Here is a 24,133-nt window from a genome sequence, read left to right as displayed (position 1 = left end):
GAGGATTATCCTCATTGCTGCACAGAAGAATTACATCCTGGAAGCACCGCTAGGTGACAAACCCGCTGCAGGAGCAGCGCCATATGTTATGAACGTCTGGCAGAGCAAAGCTGATGACTACTCAATAGTTCAGTGTGACATGGTTTACGGCTTAGAACCGGGACTTCAACGACGTTTTGAACGTCATGGAGCATATGATATGTTCCAGGAGTTGAAGTTAATATTTCAAGCAAATGCCCGGATTGAGAGATATGAAGTCTCCAATAAGTTCTACAGCTGCAAGATGGAGGAGAATAGTTCTGTCAGTGAACATATACTTAGAACGTCTAGGTACCATAACCACTTGACTCAGTTGGGAGTTAATCTTCCAGTTGATAGTCTCATTGATAGAGTTCTGCAATCATTGCCACCAAGCTACAAGAGCTTCATGATGAGATATAATATGCAAGGGATGGATAAGATGATTCCCGAGCTCTTTGTAATGCTAAAAGTTGCGGAGGTAGAAATCAAGAAGGAGCATCAAGTGTTGATGGTCAAGAAGACCATCAGTTTCAAGAAAAAGGGTAAAGGGAAGAAGAAAGGGAACTTCAAGAAGAATGGCAAACAAGTTGCTTCTCAAGAGAAGAAACCCAAGTCTGGACCTAAACCTGAGATTGAGTGCTTCTACTGCAAAGGGACTGGTCGCAGTAGCACCTGGGTATTTGATACTGGTTCTGTTGCTAATATTTGCAACTCAAAACAAGGACTACGGATTAAGCGAAGACTGGCTAAGGACGAGGTGACGATGCGCGTGGGAAATGGTTCCAAAGTCGATGTGATCGCCGTCGGCACGCTACCTCTACATCTACCTTCGGGATTAGTTTTAGACCTAAATAATTGTTATTTGGTGCCAGCGTTAAGCATGAACATTATATCTGGATCTTATTTGATGCGAGACGGTTATTCATTTAAATCTGAGAATAATGGTTTCTATTTATATGAGTAATATCTTTTATGGTCATGCACCCTTGAAAAGTGGTCTATTTGTGTTGAAACTCGATAGTAGTGATACACATATTCATAATGTTGAAGCCAAAAGATGTAGAGTTGATAATGATAGTGCAACTTATTTGTGGCACTGCCGTTTGGGTCATATTGGTGTAAAGCGCATGAAGAAACTCCATACTGATGGACTTCTGGAATCACTTGACTATGAATCACTTGGTACTTGCGAACCATGCCTCATGGGCAAGATGACTGATGTATACTACACAACCTTCTTCTTGTAGACGTTGTTGGGACTCCAAGTGCAGAGGTTTGTAGGACAGTAGCAAATTTCCCTCAAGTGGATGACCTAAGGTTTATCAATCCGTGGGAGGCGTAGGATGAAGATGGTCTCTCTCAAACAACCCTGCAACCAAATAACAAAGAGTCTCTTGTGTCCCCAACACACCCAATACAATGGTAAATTGTATAGGTGCACTAGTTCGGCGAAGAGATGGTGATACAAGTGCAATATGGATGGTAGATATAGGTTTTTGTAATATGAAAATATAAAAATAGCAAGGTAACTAATGATAGAAGTGAGCACAAATGGTATTGCAATGCGTTGAAACAAGGCCTAGGGTTCATACTTTCACTAGTGCAAGTTCTCTCAACAATAATAACATAATTGGATCATATAACAATCCCTCAACATGCAACAAAGAGTCACTCCAAAGTCACTAATAGCGGAGACCAAACGAAGAGATTATTGTAGGGTACGAAACCACCTTAAAGCTATCCTTTCTGATCGATCTATTCAAGAGTCCGTAGTAAAATAACATGAAGCTATTCTTTCCGTTCAATCTATCCTAGAGTTCGTACTAGAATAACACCTTAAGACACAAATCAACGAAAACCCTAATGTCACCTAGATACTCCAATGTCACCTCAAGTATCCATGGGTATGATTATATGATATGCATCACACAATCTCAGATTCATCTATTCAACCAACACAAAGAACTTCAAAGAGTGCCCCAAAGTTTCTGCCGGAGAGTCAAGACGAAAACGTGTGCCAACCCCTATGCATAAGTTCACAAGGTCACAGAACTCGCAAGTTGATCACCAAAACATACATCAAGTGGATCACGTGATATCCCATTGTCACCACAGATAAGCACATGCAAGACATACATCAAGTGTTCTCAAATCCTTAAAGACTCAATCTGATAAGATAACTTTACAGGGAAAACTCAATCCATTACAGGAGAGTAGAGGGGGAGAAACATCATAAGATCCAACTATAATAGCAAAGTTCACGATACATCAAGATCGTACCACCTCAAGAACACGAGAGAGAGAGAGAGAGAGAGAGAGAGAGAGAGAGAGATCAAACACATAGCTACTGGTACATACCCTCAGCCCCGAGGGAAAACTACACCCTCCTTGTCATGGAGAGAGCCGGGACGATGAAGATGGCCTCCGGAGAGGGATTCCCCCCTCCGACAAGGTGCCGGAACGGGTCTAGATTGGTTTTCGGTGGCTACGGAGGCTTATGGCGGCGGAACTCCCGATCTATTCTGTTCCTCGATGTTTTTAAGGTATATGGACATATATAGGCGAAAGAAGTCGGTCAGGGGAGCCATGAGGGGCCCATGAGGGTGGGGGCGCGCCCAGGGTGGTAGGGCGCGCCTCCCTGCCTCGTGGCTTCCTCGAAGATTCCCTGACGTCTACTCCAAATCTTCTGGATTGCTTCCGTTCCAAAAATAAGTTCCGTGAAGTTTCAGGTCAATTGGACTCCGTTTGATTTTCCTTTTCTGCGATACTCTAAAACAAGGAAAAAACAGAAACTGGCACTGGGCTCTAGGTTAATAGGTTAGTCCCAAAAATCATATAAAATAGCATATAAATGCATATAAAACATCCAAGGTTGATAATATAATAGCATGGAACGTTGGAGATGTATTAAGCATCCCCAAGCTTAATTCCTGCTCGTGCTCGAGTAGGTAAATGATAAAAACAGAATTTTTGATGTGGAATGCTACCTAACATATTTATCCATGTAATCTTATTTATTGTGGCAAGAATATTCAGATTCATAAGATTCAAGACAAAAGTTTAATGTTGACATGAAAATAATAATACTTCAAGCATACTAACAAAGTAATCATGTCTTCTCAAAATAACATGGCCAAAGAAAGCTATCCCTACAAGATCATATAGTCTGGGTATGCTCTATCTTCATCACATAAAATATTCAAATCATGCACAACCCCGATGACAAGCCAAGCAATTATTTCATACTTTTGATGTTCTCAAACTTTTTCAATCTTCACGCAATACATGAGCGTGAGCCATGGACATAGCACTATAAGTGGAATAGAATGGTGGTTGTGGAGAAGACAAAAAGGAGAAGATAGTCTCACATCAACTAGGCGTATCAACGGGCTATGGAGATGCCCATCAATAGATATCAATGTGAGTGAGTAGGGATTGCCATGCAACGGATGCACTAGAGCTATAAGTGTATGAAAGCTCAAAAAGAAACTAAGTGGGTGCGCATCCGACTCGCTTGCTCACGAAGATCTAGGGCATTTTGAGGAAGCCCATCATTGGAATATACAAGCCAAGTTCTATAATGAAATATTCCCACTAGTATATGAAAGTGACAACATAGAAGACTCTCTATCATGATGATCGGGGTGCTACTTTGAAGCACAAGTGTGGTAAAAGGATAGTATCATTTCCCCTTCTCTCTTTTTCTCTCATTTTGTTTTTTTTTGTTTTTTTGGCCTTTTTTATGGACTCTTTTTTTCTCTTTTCTCTTTTTTATTTTTCGTCCGGAGTCTCATCCCGACTTGTGGGGGAATCATAGTCTCCATCATCCTTTCCTCACATGGGTCAATGCTCTAATAATGATGATCATGACACTTTTATTTACTTACAACTCAAGAATTACAACTTGATACTTAGAACAAAATATGACTCTATATGAATGCCTCCGGCGATGTACCGGGATGTGCAATGACTCATGAGTGACATGTATGAAAGAATTATGAACGGTGGCTTTGCCACAAATACAATGTCAACTACATGATCATGCAAAGCAATATGACAATGATGAAGCGTGTCATAATAAACGGAACGATGAAAAGTTGCATGGCAAAATATCTCGGAATGGCTATGGAAATGCCATAATACGTAGGTATGGTGGCTGTTTTGAGGAAGGTAAATGGTGGGTTTATGGTACCGGTGAAAGCTGTGCGGTACTAGAGAGGCTAGCAATGGTGGAAGTGTGAGAGTGCGTATAATCCATGGACTCAACATTAGTCATAAAGAACTCACATACTTATTGCAAAAATCTATTAGTTATTGAAACGATGTACTACGCGCATGCTCCTAGGGGGATAGATTGGTAGGAAAAGACCATCGCTCATCCCCGGCCGCCACTCATAAGGAAGACAATCAAAAAATAAATCATGCTCCGACTTCATCACATAACGGTTCACCATACGTGCATGCTACGGGAATCACAAACTTTAACACAAGTATCTATCAAATTCACAACTACTCAACTAGCATGACTATAATATCATCAGCTTCATATCTCAAAACAATCATCAAGTATCAAACTTCTCATAGTATTCAATGCACTCTATATGAAAGTTTTTATTATACCCATCTTGGATGCCTATCATATTAGGACTAGTTTCATAACCAAAGCAAATTACCATGCTGTTTTAAAATACTCTCAAAATAATATAAGTGAAGCATGACAGATCAATAGTTTCTATAAAATAAAACCACCACCGTGCTCTAAAAGATATAAGTGAAGCACTAGAGCAAATGACAAACTACTCCGAAAGATATAAGTGAAGATCAATGAGTAGTTGAATAATTATGCAACTATGTGAAGACTCTCTAACATTTAAGATTTTCAGATCTTGGTATTTTATTCAAACAGCAAGCAAAACAAAAATAAAATAAAATGACGCTCCAAGCAGAACACATATCATGTGGTGAATAAAAATATAGCTCCAAGTAAAGTTACTGATGAACGAAGACGAAAGAGGGGATGCTTTCTAGGGCATCCCCGAGCTTAGGCTCTTGGTTGTCCTTGAATATTACCTTGGGGTGCCTTGGGCATCCCCAAGCTTAGGCCCTTGCCACTCCTTATTCCATAGTCCATCGAATCTTTACCCAAAACTTGAAAACTTCAAAACACAAAACTTAACAGAAAACTCGTAAGCTCCGTTAGTATAAGAAAATAAATCACCACTTAGGTATTGTTGTGAACTCATTATAAATTCATATTTGTGTAATATGTACTATATTCCAACTCATCTATCGTTCATACCCTCCGATACTACTCATAGATTCATCAAAATAAGCAAACAACACATAGAAAACAGAATCTTTCAAAAAACAGAACAGTCTGTAGTAATCTGGATCAAATGTATAATTATGGAACCCCAAAAATTCTAAAATAAATTTCTGGACGTGAGGAATTTATCTATTAATCATCTGCAAAAATAATTAACTAAATATCACTCTCCAGTAAAAAATGGCAGCTAATCTCGTGAGCGCTAAAGTTTCTGTTTTTTACAGCAAGATCGCAAAGACTTTCCCCAAGTCTTCCCAAAGGTTCTACTTGGCACAAACACTAATTAAAACATAAAAACTCAATCATAACAGAGGCTAGATAATTATTTAGTACTAAACAGTAGCAAAACGCAAGGAACATAAATAAAATTAGGTTGCCTCCCAACAAGCGCTATCGTTTAACACCCCTAGCTAGGCATGATGATTTCAATGATGCTCACATAAAAGATAAGAATTGAAACATAAAGAGAGCATCATGAATAATATTACTAGCACATTTAAGTCCAACCCACTTCCTATGCATCGGGATTTTGTGAGCAAACAACTTGTGGGAACAAGAATCAACTTGCATAGGAAGGTAAAGCAAGAATAACTTCAAGATTTTCAACATGTAGAGAGGAAACTTGATATTATTGCAATATGTAAAAGCATATGTTCCTCTCTCATAATAATTTTCAGTAGCATCATAAATGAATTCAACAATATAGCTATCACATAAAGCATTATTTTCATGATGCATAAGGATAGAAATTTTATTACTCTCCACACAAGCAAATTTATTGTCATGGATTATAGTGGGAGTAAGCTCAACTAAATAACTATCATGTGAGGCATAATCCAATTGAAAATTAAAATCAAGATGACAAGTTTCATGGTTATCATTATTATTCATAGCATAAGAGTCATCACAATAATCATCATAGATAGCAACTTTGTTCACATAATCAATTGGAACCTCTTCCAAAATAGTGGAATCATCACTAAATAAAGTCATGACCTCTCCAAATCCACTTCCATAATTATCACAATAAGATTCAACACCCTCCAAAATAGTGGGATCATTACTTCCTAAAGTTGACACTCTTCCAAACCCACTTTCATCAATATAATCATCATAAATAGGAGGCATGCTATCATCATAATAAATTTGAACATCAAAACTTGGGGGACAAAAAATATCATCTTCATCAAACATAGCATCCCCAAGCTTGTGGCTTTGCATATCATTAGCATCATAGTGTTGGGGAAAGTAGTAATTTCAAAAAAATTCCTACGCACACGCAAGATCATGGTGATGCATAGCAACGAGAGGGGAGAGTGTTGTCTACGTACCCTCGTAGACCGGAAGCGGAAGCGTTTAGCACAACGCGGTTGATGTAGTCATACATCTTCACGGCCCCACCGATCAAGCATCGAAACTACGGCACCTCCGAGTTCTAGCACACGTTTAGCTCGATGACGATCCCCGGACTCCGATCCAGCAAAGTGTCAGGGAAGAGTTTCGTCAGCACGACAACGTGGTGACGATCTTGATGTTCTACCGTCGCAGGGCTTCGCCTAAGCACCGCTACAATATTATCGAGGATTATGGTGGAGGGGGGCACTGCACACGGCTAAGAGAAAGATCACGAAGATCAACTTGTGTGTCTATGGGGTGCCCCCTGCCCCCGTATATAAAGGAGTGGAGGAGGGGAGGGCCGGCCCTCTCTATGGCGCGCCCTAGGGGAGTCCTACTCCCACCGGGAGTAGGATTCCCCTTTTCCTAGTCCAACTAGGAGTCCTTCCATGTAGTAGGAGTAGGAGACAAGGAAAGGGAAGGGAAAAGGAGAAGGAAGGAAGGGGGCGCCCCCCTTCCCTAGTCCAATTCGGACCATACCAAGGGGAGGGGCGCGGCCACCCTTGAGGCCCTTTTCCTTCTTTCCTGTATGGCCCAATAAGGCCCCCAATACGTATTCCCGTAACTCTCTGGTACTCCAAAAAATACCCGAATCACTCGGAACCTTTCCGATGTCCGAATATAGTCGTCTAATATATTGATCTTTACGTCTCAACCATTTCGAGACTCCTCGTCATGTCCCCGATCTCATCCGGGACTCCGAACTCCTTCGGTACATCAAAACTCATAAACTCATAATATAACTATCATCGAAACCTTAAGCGTGCGGACCCTACGGGTTCAAGAACAATGTAGACATGACCGAGACACGTCTCCGGTCAATAACCAATAGAGGAACCTGGATTCTCATATTGGCTCCTACATATTCTATGAATATCTTTATCGGTCAGACCGCATAACAACATACGTTGTTCCCTTTGTCATCGGTATGTTACTTGCCCGAGATTCGATCGTCGGTATCTCAATACCTAGTTTAATCTCGTTACCGGCAAGTCTCTTTACTCGTTCCATAATACATCATCTCGCAACTAACTCATTAGTTGCAATGCTTGCAAGGCTTATGTGATGTGCATTACCGAGAGGGCCCAGAGATACCTCTCCGACAATCGGAGTGACAAATCCTAATCTCGAAATACGCCAACCCAACATGTACCTTTGGAGACACCTGTAGAGCTCCTTTATAATCACCCAGTTACGTTGTGACGTTTGGTAGCACACAAAGTCTTCCTCCGGTAAACGGGAGTTGCATAATCTCATAGTCATAGTAACATGTATAAGTCATGAAGAAAGCAATAGCAACATACTAAATGATCGAGTGCTAAGCTAACGGAATGGGTCAAGTCAATCACATCATTCTCCTAATGATGTGATCCCGTTAATCAAATAACAACTCTGTGTCTATGGTTAGGAAACGTAACCATCTTTGATTAACGAGCTAGTCAAGTAGAGGCATACTAGTGACACTCTGTTTGTCTATGTGTTCACACATGTATTATGTTTCCGGTTAATACAATTCTAGCATGAATAATAAACATTTATCATGAAATAAGGAAATAAATAATAACTTTATTATTGCCTCTAGGGCATATTTCCTTCAGTCTCCCACTTGCACTAGAGTCAATAATCTAGTTCACATTGCCATGTGATGTAACACCAATAGTTCACATCATTATGTGACCAACACTCAAAGGGTTTACTAGAGTCAATAATCTAGTTCACATCGCTATGTGATTAACACCCAAAGAGTACTAAGGTGTGATCATGTTTTGCCTGTGAGAGAAGTTTAGTCAACAGGTCTGCCATATTCAGATCCGTATGTATTTTTCAAATTTCTATGTCAACAATGCTCTGCACGGAGCTACTCTAGCTAATTGCTCCCACTTTCAATATGCATCCAGATTGAGACTTAGAATCATCTGGATCAGTGTCAAAGTTTGCATCGACGTAACCCTTTACGACGAACCTTTTGTCTCCTCCATAATCGAGAAACATATCCTTATTCCACTAAGGATAATTTTGACCGCTGTCCAGTGATCTACTCCTAGATCACTATTATACTCCCTTGCCAACATCAGTGTAGGGTATACAATAGATCTGGTACACAGCATGGCATACTTTATAGAACCTATGGCTGAGGCATAGGGAATGACTTTCATTCTCTTTCTATCTTCTGCCGTGGTCGGGTTTTGAGTCCTACTCAATTTCACACCTTGTAACACAGGCAAGAACTCTTTCTTTGACTGTTCATTTTGAACTACTTCAAAATCTTGTCAAGGTATGTACTCATTGAAAAAACTTATCAAGCGTCTTGATCTATCTCTATAGATCTTGATGCTCAATATGTAAGCAGCTTTACCGAGGTTTTCTTTGAAAAAATACTTTCAAACACTCCTTTATGCTTTGCAGAATAATTCTACATTATTTCCGATCAACAATATGTCATTCACATATACTTATCAGGAATGCTGTAGTGCTCCCACTCACTTTCTTGTAAATACAGGCTTCACCGCAAGTCTGTATAAAACTATATGCTTTGATCAACTTATCAAAGCGTATATTCCAACTCTGAGATGCTTGCACCAGTCCATAGATGGATCGCTGGAGCTTGCATATTTAGTTAACACCTTTAGGATCGACAAAACCTTCTAGTTGCATCGTATACAACTCTTCTTTAATAAATCCATTAAGGAATGCAGTTTTGTTTATCCATTTGCCAGATTTCATAAAATGCGGCAATTGCTAACATGATTCGGACAGACTTTAGCATAGATACGAGTGAGAAACTCTCATCGTAGTCAACACCTTGAACTTGTCGAAAACTTTTTGCGACAATTCTAGTTTTGTAGATAGTAACACTACTATCAGCGTCCATCTTCCTCTTGAAGATCCATTTATTTTCTACGGCTTGCCGATCATCGGGCAAATCCATCAAAGTCCATACTTTGTTCTCATACATGGATCATATCTCAGATTTCATGGCCTCAAACCATTTCGCGGAATCTGGGCTCATCATCGCTTCCTCATAGTTCGCAAGTTCGTCATGGTCTAGTAACATGACTTCCAGAACAGGATTACCGTACCACTCTGGTGCGAATCTCACTCTGGTTTACCTACGAGATTCGGTAGTAACTTGATCTGAAGTTACATGATCATCATCATTAGCTTCCTCACTAATTGGTGTAGTAGTCACAAGAATAGATTTCTATGATGAACTACTTTCCAATAAGGGAGAAGGTACAATTACCTTATCAAGTTTTCTACTTTCCTCCCACTCACTTCTTTCGAGAGAAACTCCTTCTCTGGAAAGGATCCATTCTCAGCAACGAATATCTTACCTTCGGATCTGTGATAGAAGGTGTACCCAACATTTTCTTTTGGGTATCCTATGAAGACGCACTTCTCCGATTTGGGTTTGAGCTTATCAGGATGAAACTTTTTCATATAAGCATCGCAACCCCAAACTTTAAGAAACGACAACTTTGGTTTCTTGCCAAACCACAGTTCATACGGCGCCGTCTCAACGGATTTAGATGGTGCCCTTTTTAACGTGAATGCAGCTGTCTCTAATGCATAACCCCAAAACTATAGTGGTAAATCGGTAAGAAACATCATAGATTGCACTATATCCAATAAAGTACGGTTATGACGTTCGGACACACCATTATGCTATGGTGTTCCAGGTGGCATGAATTTGTGAAACTATTCCAAATTTTTTTAATTGAAGACCAAACTCGTAACTCAAATATTCGTCTCCGTGATCAGATCGTGGAAACCTTATCTTCTTGTCACAATGATTTTCCACTTCACTCTGAAATTCTTTGAACTGTTCAAATGTTTCAGACTTATGTTTCATCAAGTAGATATACCCATATCTATTTAAATCATCTGTGAAGGTTAGAAAATAACGATATCCGCCCCGAGCCTCAACACTCATCGGATCGCATACATCAGTATGTTTTATTTCCAATAAGTCAGTTGCTCGCTCCATTGTTCCGGAGAACGGCGTTTTAGTCATCTTGCCCATGAGGCATGGTTCGCAAGCATCAAGTGATTCCAAAAACCCATCAGCATGGAGTTTCTTCATGCGCTTTACACCAATATGACATAAACGGCAGTGCCACAAATAAGTTGCACTATCATTATTAACTTTGCATCTTTTGGTTTCAATATTATGAATATGTGTATCACTACGATCGAGATCCAACGAACCATTTTCATTGGGTGTGTAACCATATAAGGTTTTATTCATGTAAACAGAACAACAATTTATTCTCTTACTTAAATGAATAATCGTATAGCAATAAACATGACCAAATCATATTTATGCTCAACGCAAACACCAAATAACACTTATTTAGGTTCAACACTAATCCCGAAAGTATAGGGAGTGTGCGATGATGATCATATCAATCTTGGAACTACTTCAAACACACATCGTCACTTTACCCTTAACTAGTCTCTGTTCATTCTGCAACCCCCGATTCAAGTTACTAATCTTAGCAACTGAACTAGTACCAAATACTGAGGGGTTTCTATGAACACTAGTAAAGTACACATCAATAACATGTATATCAAATATACCTTTGTTTACTTTGCCATCCTTTCTTATCCGCCAAATACTTGGGTAGTTCCGCTTCCAGTGACCAGTCCCTTTGCAGTAGAAGCACTTAGTCTCAGGCTTAGGACCAGACTTGGGCTTCTTCACTTGAGCAGCAACTTGCTTGTTGTTCCTCTTGAAGTTCCCCTTTTTTTCCTTTGCCCTTTTCTTGAAACTAGTGGTCTCGTCAACCATCAACACTTGATGTTTTTCTTGATTTCTACCTTCGTCAATTTCAGCATTACGAAGAGCTTGGGAATCATTTCCGTTATCCCTTGCATATCATAGTTCATCACGAAGTTCTACTAACTTGGTGATGGTGACTAGAGAATTCTGTCAATCACTATTTTATCTGGAAGATTAACTCCCACTTGATTCAAGCGATTGTAGTACCCAGACAATCTGAGCACATGCTCACTAGTTGAGCGATTCTCCTCCATCTTTTAGCTATAGAACTTGTTGGAGACTTCATATCTCTCAACTCGGGTATTTGCTTGAAATATTAACTTCAACTCCTGGAACATCTCATATGGTCCATGACGTTCAAACGTCTTTGAAGTCCCGATTCTAAGCCGTTAAGCATGGTGCACTAAACTATCAAGTAGTCATCATATTGAGCTAGCCAAACGTTCATAACATCTGCATCTGCTCCTGCAATAGGTCTGTCACCTAGCGGTGCATCAAGGACATAATTCTTTTGTGCAGCAATGAGGATAAACCTCAGATCACGGATCCAATCCGCATCATTGCTACTAATATCTTTCAACACAATTTTCTCTAGGAACATATCAAAATAAACATATGAAAGCAACAACGCGAGCTATTGATCTACAACATAATTTGTAAAATACTACCAGGACTAAGTTCATAATAAATTTAAGTTCAATTAATCATATTACTTAAGAACTCCCACTTAGATAGACATCCCTCTAATCATCTAAGTGATCACGTGGTCCAAATCAACTAAACCATGTCCGATCATCACGTGAGATGGAGTAGTTTTCAATGGTGAACATCACTATGTTGATCATATCTACTATATGATTCACGCTCGACCTTACGGTCTCCAGTGTTCTGAGGCCATATCTGTATATGCTAGGCTCATCAAGTTTAACCTGAGTATTCCGCGTGTGCAACTATTTTGCACCCGTTATATTTGAACATAGAGCCTATCACACCCGATCATCACGTGGTGTCTCAGCACGAAGAACTTTCGCAACGGTGAATACTCAGGGAGAACACTTATACCTTGAAATTTAGTGAGAGATCATCTTATAAAGCTATTGTCGAAATAAGCAAAATAAGATGTATAAAAGATAAACATCATATGCAATCAAAATATGTGAGATGATATGGCCATGATCATCTTGCTCCTTTGATCTCCATCTCCAAAGTACTGTCATGATCTCTATCGTCACCGGCATGACACCATGATCTCCATCATCTTGATCTATATCAATGTGTCGTTACATGGTCGTCTCGCCAACAATTGCTCTTGCAACTATTGCTATCGCATAGCGATAAAGTAAAGCAATTATTTGGCGCTTGCATCTTATGCAATAGAGAGACAACCATAAGGATTTTGCCAGTTGCCGATAACTTCAACAAAACATGATCATCTCATACAACAACTTATATCTCATCATGTCTTGACCATATCACATCACAACATGCCCTGCAAAAACAAGTTAGACGTCCTCTACTTTGTTGTTGCAAGTTTTACGTGGCTGCTACGGGCTTAGCAAGAACCAATCTTACCTACGCATCAAAACCACAATGATAGTTTGTCAAATTGGTGTTGTTTTAACCTTCGCAAGGACCGGGCGTAGCCACACTCGGTTCAACTAAAGTTGGAGAAACTAACACCCGCCAGCCACCTATGTGCAAAGCATGTCGGTAGAACCAGTCTCGCGTAAGCGTACGCGTAATGTCGGTCCGGGCCGCTTCATCCAACAATACCGCCGAACCAAAGTATGACATGCTGGTAAGCAGTATGACTTATATCGCCCACAACTCACTTGTGTTCTACTCGTGCAAATAACATCAACACATAAAACCTAGGCTCGGATGCCACTGTTGAGGAACGTAGTAATTTCAAAAAAATTCCTACACACACGCAAGATCATGGTGATGCATAGCAACGAGAGGGGAGAGTGTTGTCTACGTACCCTCGTAGACTGGAAGCGGAAGCGTTTAGCACAACGTGGTTGATGTAGTCGTACGTTTTCACGGTCCAACCGATCAAGCACCGAAACTACGACACCTCCGAGTTCTAGCACACGTTCAGCTCGATGACGATCCTTGGACTCCGATCCAGCAAAGTGTCGGGGAAGAGTTTCGTCAGCACGACGGCGTGGTGACCGCTACAATATTATCAAGGATTATGGTGGAGGAGGCACCGCACACGGCTAAGAGAAAGATCATGAAGATCAACTTGTGTGTCTATGGGGTGCCCCCTGCCCCCGTATATAAAGGAGTGGAGGAGGGGAGGGCCGTCCCTCTCTATGGCGCGCCCTAGGGGACTCCTACTCCCACCGGGAGTAGGATTCCCCTTTTCCTAGTCCAACTAGGAGTCCTTCCATGTAGTAGGAGTAGGAGACAAGGAAAGGGAAGGGAAAAGGAGAAGGAAGGAAGGGGGCGCCCCCCTTCCCTAGTCCAATTCGGACCAGACCAAGGGGAGGGGCACGGCCACCCTTGAGGCCCTTTTCCTTCTTTCCCGTATGGCCCAATAAGGCCCAATACGTATTCCCGTAACTCTTCGGTACTCTGAAAAATACCCGAATCACTCGGAACTTTCCGATGTCCGAATATAGTCGTCCAATATATCGATCTTTACGTCTCGACCATTTCGAGACTCCTTGTCATGTCCCCGATCTCATCCGGGACTCCGAACTACTTCGGTACATCAAAACTCATAAACTCATAATATAACTGTCATCGAAACCTTAAGCGTGTGGACCCTACGGGTTTGAGAACAATGTAGACATGACCGAGACACGTCTCCGGTCAATAACCAATAGCGGAACCTGGATGCTCATATTGGCTCCTACATATTCTACGAAGATCTTTATCGGTCAGACCGCATAACAACATACGTTGTTCCTTTTGTCATCGGTATGTTACTTGCCCGAGATTCGATCGTCGGTATCTCAATACCTAGTTCAATCTCGCTACCGGCAAGTCTCTTTACTCGTTCCATAATACATCATCTCGCAACTAACTCATTAGTTGCAATGCTTGCAAGGCTTATGTGATGTGCATTACCGAGAGGGCCCAGAGATACCTCTCCGACAATCGGAGTGACAAATCCTAATCTCGAAATATGCCAACCCAACATGTACCTTTGGAGACACCTATAGAGCTCCTTTATAATCACCCAGTTATGTTGTGACGTTTGGTAGCACACAAAGTGTTCCTCTGGTAAACGGGAGTTGCATAATCTCATAGTCATAGGAACATGTATAAGTCATGAAGAAAGCAATAGCAACATACTAAACGATCGAGTGCTAAGCTAACGGAATGGGTCAAGTCAATCACATCATTCTCCTAATGATGTGATCTCGTTAATCAAATAACAACTCTTTGTCTATGGTTAGGAAACATAACCATCTTTGATTAATGAGCTAGTCCAGTAGAGGCATACTAGTGACACTCTGTTTGTCTATGTATTCACACATGTATTATGTTTCCGGTTAATACAATTCTAGCATGAATAATAAACATTTATCATGAAATAAGGAAATAAATAATAACTTTATTATTGCCTCTAGGGCATATTTCCTTCACATAGATATACAAGGAATTCATACTAACAACATTGCAATCATGCTCATCATACAAAGATTTAGTGCCAAACATTCTAATGCATTCTTCTTCTAGTAGTTGAGCACAATTATCAGAATCCTTATTTTCATAAAAGATATTAAAAAGATGAAGCATATGAGGTAACCTCAATTCCATTTTTTGTAATTTTCTTTTATAGACTAAACTAGTGATAAAACAAGAAACAAAAATATTCGATTGCAAGATCTAAAGATATACCTTCAAGCGCTAACCTCCCCGGCAACAGTGCCAGAAAAGAGCTTGATGTCTACTACACAACCTTCTTCTTGTAGACGTTGTTGGGCCTCCAAGTGCAGAGGTTTGTAGGACTGTAGCAAATTTCCCTCAAGTGGATGACCTAAGGTTTATCAATCCGTGGGAGGCGTAGTATGAAGATGGTCTCTCAAACAACCCTGCAACCAAATAACAAAGAGTCTCTTGTGTCCCCAACACACCCAATACAATGGTAAATTGTATAGGTGCACTATTTCGGCGAAGAGATGGTGATACAAGTACAATATGGATGGTAGATATAGGTTTTTGTAATTTAAAAATATAAAAACAGCAAGGTAACTAATGATAGAAGTGAGCACAAACTGTATTGCAATGCGTTGAAACAAGGCCTAGGGTTCATACTTTCACTAGTGCAAGTTCTCTCAACAATAATAACATAATTGGATCATATAACAATCCCTCAACATGCAACCAAGAGTCACTCCAAAGTCACTAATAGCGGAGAACAAACGAAGAGATTATTGTAGGGTATGAAACCACCTCAAAGTTATCCTTTCTGATCGATCTATTCAAGAGTCCGTAGTAAAATAACACGAAGCTATTCTTTTCGTTCAATCTATCCTAGAGTTCGTACTAGAATAACACCTTAAGATACAAATCAACCAAAACCCTAATGTCACCTAGATACTCCAATGTCGCCTCAAGTATCCGTGGGTATGATTATACGATATGCATCAAACAATCTCAGATTCATCTTTTCAACCAACACAAAGAACTTCAAAGAGTGCCCCAAAGTTTCTGCCGGAGAGTCAAGAGAAAACGTGTGCCAACCCCTATGCATAAGTTCACGAGGTCATGGAACTCGCAAGTTGATCACCGAAACATACATCAAGTGGATCACGTGATATCCCATTGTCACCACAGATAAGCACATGCAAGACATACATCAAGTGTTCTCAAATCCTTAAAGACTCAATCCGATAAGATAACTTCACAGGGAAAACTCAATCCATTACAGGAGAGTAGAGGGGGAGAAACATCATAAGATCCAACTATAATAGCAAAGCTCACGATACATCAAGATCGTGTCGAATCAAGAACACGAGAGAGAGAGAGAGATCAAACACATAGCTACTGGTGCATACCCTCAACCCCGAGGGAAAACTACTCCCTCCTCGTCATGGAGAGCACCGGGATGATGAAGATGGCCATCGGAGAGGGATTCCCCCCTCCGGAAGGGTGCCGGAACGGGTCTAGATTGGTTTCCGGTGGCTACGGGGGCTTCTGGCGGCAGAATTCCCGATCTATTCTGTTCCTCGATGTTTTTAGGGTATATGGACATATATAGGCGAAAGAAGTCGGTCAGGGGAGCCACGAGGGGCCCACGAGGGTGGGGGGCGCGCCCAGGGTGGTAGGGCGCGCCTCCCTGTCTCGTGGCTTCCTCGAAGCTTCCCCGACGTCTACTCCAAGTCTCCTGGATTGCTTCCGTTCCGAAAATAAGTTCCGTGAAGTTTTAGGTCAATTGGACTCCGTTTGATTTTCCTTTTCTGCGATACTCTAAAACAAAGAAAAACAGAAACTGGCACTGGGCTCTAGGTTAATAGGTTAGTCCCAAGAATCATATAAAATAGCATATAAATGCATATAAAAGATCCAAGGCTGATAATATAATAGCATGGAACAATCAAAAGTTATAGATACGTTGGAGACGTATCAATGACTAAAACGCCGTTCTCCGGAACAATGGAGCGAGCAACGGATTTGTTGAAAATCATACATACTAATGTATGTGGTGCAATGAATATTGAGGCTCGCGGCGGGTATCGTTATTTTCTCACCTTCACAAATGATTTGAGCAGATATGGGTATATATACTTAATGAAACATAAGTCTGAAACATTTGAAAAGTTCAAAGAATTTCAGAGTGAAGTGGAAAATCATCGTAACAAGAAAATAAAGTTTCTACGATCTGATCATGGAGGAGAATATTTGAGTTACGAGTTTGGTCTACATTTGAAACAATGCGGAATAGTTTCGCAACTCACGCCACCCGGAACACCACAACGTAATGGTGTGCCCGAACGTCATAATCATACTTTACTAGATATGGTGTGATCTATGATGTCTCTTACTGATTTACCGCTATAGTTTTGTGGTTATGCTTTAGAGATGGCTGCATTCACGTTAAATAGGGCACCATCGAAATTTATTGAGACGAAGCCTTATGAACTGTGGTTTGGCAAGAAACCATAGTTGTCGTTTCTTAAAGTTTGGGGCTGCGATGCTTATGTGAAAAAGCTTCAACCTAATAAGCTCAAACCCAAATTAAAGAAATGTGTCTTCATAGGATACCCAAAGGAGACTGTTGGGTACACCTTCTATCACAGATCCGAAGGCAAGACATTTGTTGCCAAGAATGGATCCTTTCTAGAGAAGGAGTTTCTCTTGAAAGAAGGGAGTGGGAGGAAAGTAGAACTTGATGAGGTAACTGTACCTGCTCCCTTATTGGAGAGTAGTTCATCACAGAAACCGGTTCCTGTGACACCTACACCAACTAGTGAGGAAGCTAATGATGATGATCATGAAACTTTAGAACAAGTTACTACTAAACCTCGTAGGTCAATCAGAGTAAGATCCGCACCAGAGTGGTTCGGTAATCTTGTTCTGGAGGTCATGTTAGTTGACCATGACGAGCCTACGGACTATGAGGAAGCGATGATGAGCCCAGATTCCGCAAAATGGCTTGAAGCCATGAAATCTGAGATGGGTTCCATGTATGAGAACAAAGTGTGGACATTGGTTGACTTGCCCAATGATCGGCAAGCCATCGAGAATAAATGGATCTTCAAGAAGACTGACGCTGACGGTAACGTTACTGTCTACAAAGCTCGATTTATTGCGAAAGGTTTTCGACAAGTTCAAGGAGTTGACTACGATGAGACCTTCTCACCCATAGCGATGCTTAAGTCCGTTCGAATCATGTTAGATTATGAAATTTGGCAAATGGATGTAAAGACTGCATTCCTGAATGGATTTCTGGAAGAAGAGTTGTGTATGATGCAACCTGAAGGTTTTATCGATCCAACGAGTACTAACAAAGTATGCAAGCTCCATCGATCCATTTATGGACTGGTGCAAGCCTCTCGGAGTTGGAATAAACATTTTGATAGTGTGATCAAAGCATATGGTTTTATACAGACTTTTGGAGAAGCATGTATTTACAAGAAAGTGAGTGGGAGCTCTATAGTATTTCTAACATTATATGTGGATGACATATTGTTAATCGGAAATGATATATAATTTCTGGATAGCATAAAAGGATACTTGAATAAGAGTTTTTCAATGAAAGACCTCGGTGAAGCTGCTTATATATTGGGCATCAAGACCTATAGAGATAGATCAAGACGCTTAATTGGACTTTCACAATGCACATACCTTGATAAAGTTTTGAAGAAGTTCAAAATGGATCAAGCTAAGAAAGGGTTCTTGCCTGTGTTACAAGGTGTGAAGTTGAGTAAGACTCAATGCCCGACCACTGCAGAAGATAGAGAGAAAATGAAAAGTGTTCCCTATGCTTCATCCATAGGCTCTATCATGTATGCAATGCTGTGTACCAGACCTAATGTGTGCCTTGATATTAGTTTAGTAGGGAGGTACCAAAGTAATCTAGGAGTGGATCACTGGACAACGGTCAAGAACATCCTGAAATACCTTAAAAGGACTAAGGATATTTCTCGTTTATGGAGGTGACAAAGAGCTTGTCGTAAATGGTTATGTCGATGCAAGCTTTGACACTGATCCGGACGATTCTAAATCGCAAACAGGATACGTGTTTATATTGAACGGTGGAGCTGTCAGTTGGAGCAGTTCTAAACAAAGTGTCGTGGCAGGATCTACGTGTGAAGCGGAGTACAAAGCTGCTTCAGAAGCAGCAAATGAAGGAGTCTGGATGAAGGAGTTCATATCCGATCTAGGTGTTATACCTAGTGCATCGGGTCCAATGAAAATCTTTTGTGACAATACTGGTGCTATTACCTTGGCAAAGGAATCCAGATTTCACAAGAGAACCAAACACATCAAGAGATGCTGCAATTCCATCCGTGATCAAGTCCAGGTGGGAGACATAGAGATTTGCAAGATAGATACGGATCTTAATGGTTGAGACCCATTGACTAAGACTCTTCCACGAGCAAAACATGATCAGCACCAAGACTCCATGGGTGTTAGAATCATTACTGTGTAATCTAGATTATTGACTCTAGTGCAAGTGGGAGACTAAAGGAAATATGCCCTAGAGGCAATAATAAAGTTATTATTTATTTCCTCATATCATGATAAATGTTTATTATTCATGCTAGAATTATATTAATCGGAAACATAATACATGTGTGAATACATAGACAAACATAGTGTCACTAGTATGCCTCTACCTGACTAGCTCGTTGATCAAAGATGGTTGAGTTTCCTAGCCATAGACATGAGTTGTCATTTGATTAACAAGATCACATCATTAGGAGAATGATGTGATTGACATGACCCATTCCATTAGCTTAGCACTTGATCGTTTAGTTTACTGCTATTGCTTTCTTCATGACTTATACATGTTCCTATGACTATGGGATTATGCAACTCCTAATTACCGGAGGAACACCTTGTGTGCTACCAAACGTCACAATGTAACTGGGTGATTATAAAGGTGCTCTACAGGTGTCTCCGATGGTACTTGTTGAGTTGGCATAGATCAAGATTAGGATTTGTCATTCCGATTGTCGGAGAGGTATCTCTGGGCCCTTTCGATAATGCACATCACTTTAAGCCTTGCAAGCAATGTGACTAATGAGTTAGTTGTGGGATGTTGCATTACGGAACGAGTAAAGAGACTTGCCGGTAACGAGATTGAACTAGGTATTGAGATACCGATGACAAAGGGAACAACATATGTTGTTATGCGGTTTGACCGATAAAGATCTTCGTAAAATATGTAGGAACCAATATGAGCATCCAGGTTCCGCTATTGGTTATTGATCGGAGACAAGTCTCGGTCATGTCTACATAGTTCTCGAACATGTAGGGTTTGCACGCTTAAAGTTCTGTGACGATCGGTATTATGAGTTTTTGTGTTTTGATGTACCGAAGGTAGTTAGGAGTCCCGGATATGATCACGGACATGACGAGGAGTCTCAAAATGGCCGAGACGTAAAGATCGATATATTGGATGACTATGTTCGGACACCAGAAGGGTTCCGGGAAGTTTCAGACATATACCGGAGTACCGGGGGTTACCGGACCCCCCCCCCCCCGGGAAGCTATTGGGCCTTAGTGGAGAAGAGAGAGGGCAGCCAGAAGGTGGCACGCGGCCCCGCTTGCCCCAATCCGAATTGGACAAGGGGAAGGGGCGGCGGTCCCCCTCTCCTTCCTTCTCTCCACCTCCTCCTTCCTCCTTCTCCTTCTTGGAATAGGAAAGGGGGGGACAAACATACTTGGAGTAGGATTGCCCCCCCCTTGGGTGTGCCTCTCCCTTGGCCCGCCGTCTCCTCCTACCCCCTTTATATACGGGGGCAGGGGCACCCCAAAGACACAACAGTTGATCTGTTGATCTCTTAGCCGTGTGCGGTGCCCCCCTCCACCGTAATCCACCTCGGTCATATCGTAGCGGTGCTTAGGTGAAGCCCTGCGTTGGTAGCATCATCATCACCGTCACCATGCAGTCGTGCTGACGAAGCTCTTCCCGGAAGCTCTACTGGATCGTGAGTTCGTGGGATGTCACCGAGCTGAACCTGTGCTGAACGCGGAGGTGCCGTACGTTCCGTACTGAGGATCGTTCGATCGTGAAGACGTACGACTACATCAACCGCGTTGTTATAACGCTTCCGCTTACGGTCTACGAGGGTACGTAGACAACACTCTCCCCTCTCGTTGTTATGCATCACCATGATCTTGCGTGTGCGTAGGATTTTTTTTTTGAAATTACTACGTTCCCCAACAGGCTGGTGCCCAGCCGGTTCAACAGGTAAGGTGGCCTTAAGGCCCAGTCGGACACATGAGCAGAGGGAGAGAGAAGTAGTGAACCAGTACGTGACTCCTTGGGTGACTGTGGTGATGAATATGGTGAGCTCAGTATCTTTTTTTGTCATGTTTAATGGTGTGAAGTCAGAAGAGTTTAAACCCACAAGAGGTATACGACAGGGAGATCCAATCTTTCCTTACCTTTTCTTGGTAGCAGCGGAGGGCCGTTCGTGCCTGTTAAATTCCCAGAATGAATCATCCCAGCTCAGCGGCATTAAGGTGGCGCCGGCGGTGAATCATCTTTTATTCGTGGATGATAGCCTGTTGTTTTTCAGGGCAAGTGTTAATGGAGCAGAGGAAGTTTCAAGCCTATTGAATACTTACTGCATGGCATCGAGACAGAGAATAAACAAAGAAAAATCATCAATCTTTTTCAGTAAGGGCTGCCCCGAGATAGTGTGTGATGCTATCAAGGGATTTTTGCAGGTTCACAATGAATCTCTGAGCGACAGATACTTGGGTATGCCAACTGATGTGGGTCACTCAAAAAAGGGGATGTTCAAATATTTAAGTGACAGGGTGTGGGACAAGGTAAAGGGTTGGATGAGCAAATGCCTTTCAGCTGGCGGCAAAGATGTTCTCATTAAGTCAGTAGCCCAAGCCATCCTGGTTTACTCTATGTCATGCTTCAAGCTCCCGAGGGGATTGTGTGATCACATCAAGTCTATTATCAGGAAATTCTGGTGGGGATGTAAGCAAGGTGAGCGCAAGCCGACTTGGGTTTCTTGGGACGTGATGACTCGGCCAAAGCATTTGGGAGACCTTGGCTTTAGGGATCTCGAGATTTTTAATTTGGCTTTGCTCGCTAGACAAGCATGGAGGCTTCTCCAGGAACCAGCAAGCCTGAGTGCAAGAATTCTAAAAGTTGTTTACTATCCGGACAAGTCAATCCTTAATGCGGAGTTAGGGACTAGACCCTCACAAATTTGGTGTGCTATCTTGGAAGGAAGAGATTTATTACAGCAAGGCATCATAAGGCGGATTGGTAATGGGCAAACGACAGATATTTGGGCTGACAACTGGATAACGAAAGAGATGACACCACGACCGATCGCGTCGCTAGTGGCGAATCCTCCAAGGTATGTGTCAGAGCTCTTGATCCCGGCGACAACGTCATGGAATGAGAACCTGATCCGCAATGTTTTCCTTCCAATTGATGCCAATGCCATATTAAAAATCCCTATTTGCACTCGCAACATACTAGACTTCTGGGCATGGCACCCGGAGAAGAAAGGAAATTTCAGTATTAGTTCGGCCTATAGATTCCTTCAAAAAACCAAGTTACAGAGGGAGGAGTGGCTCGAAGGAAGGAGTGGATCCTCTAATGGTGAACAAGAGAAAAAATCATGGTGTTCGTTATGGAAATTAAAGGTGTCGTCGAAGGTCGGGATCTTCCTTTGGAGGCTTGCTCACCACTCGCTACCAACGACGGACACTTTGCAGAGGCGAAACATGGCGGTACATGCTACATGTCCGCTATGCGGCTGCGTTGATTCATGGAGACATGCACTGGTGTCGTGCACGATGTCACGCTGCGTGTGGGCTCTATCAGATGAGGCACTTGTTTCCCAAATGTGTGAGAACTTGGAAGCTAACGCACGGATTTGGTTATTCCAGTTGAATGAATCCCTGGACCACGCAAGCTTCACGCAGCTGGTAATTACACTATGGTCTATATGGTTTGCAAGGAGGAAGGCTTTATATGAATCAATTTTTCAAAGTCCACAACATACCACATCCTTTGGGAACAATTACATTGATGAGCTGGGCAGTTATATGCTAGGAAGGAGCATCAAATAACACAAAGAGCAGCACCTACACAGCAGAAAAGGTGGCTTCCACCTCCGAATGGCAAGGCAAAGATTAATGTGGACGGAGCAGTGGTCAGGTCTTGACGTGGAGGGGCTGCTGCAGTGATATGCCGGGACCAGGACGGCCTATATCTGGATTCATCGACGGTTGTTTTTCAGGGAATCACGGATCCGGTGATGCTCAAGACTTATGCTTGCAGGGAAGCGTTGGCATTGGCAGGAGATCTTGCGACAACCAGCATATGTATGGCCTCGGATTGTCAAGAAGTGGTCAATGACATTAATAGAGGGACAGGAGGTCCCAACGCTGCCCTTATACATGAAATAATGCTTCGGTGTAATAGTTTTAATTCATACTCGTTTATTCATGAACTTAGAAACCATAATTATAAGACTCATAATCTCGTCAACTTTGCTTGTACTCTAGGACTAGGTAGACATGTTTGGTTGGGCAACCCTCATAACCCAAATCTTATACCTATGTCGCTTGTTCTTGAATGAATAAAGTTTGGCGAGAATTCCTAAAAAAAAACAGTACGTGACTCCTCGAATCACTTGGCGATGGAATTCAACCGTAATCTAGGCTACCTCCCGGTTTCCCCTATTTCTGGGATGGCTCGAAACCCTGCTCTAGCCTTTTGTACGTAGCTCCTTAGATTCAAGAAGCTAGCTTCCTGGAGCAGAACCGTTCGACCCAGCTCCAACGCAAATTTAGTAAATCCGAAAGCTGGCCAACTACCGAACATGTCCTAAGAAACACGAAAGGGACGTGTCCACGCTCGTATGACTGTCGACAAGGCCGGCGGATGGGTAGAGGAGGGAGGCCGAGGCAGCAGTGTGGAGGAGATCTAGGTCGAAGGT

This window comes from Triticum dicoccoides, chromosome 7A, assembly GCF_002162155.2.
Source record: "Triticum dicoccoides isolate Atlit2015 ecotype Zavitan chromosome 7A, WEW_v2.0, whole genome shotgun sequence".
Classification (NCBI taxonomy): Eukaryota; Viridiplantae; Streptophyta; class Magnoliopsida; order Poales; family Poaceae; genus Triticum; species Triticum dicoccoides.
This window is presented reverse-complemented; position numbering follows the sequence as displayed.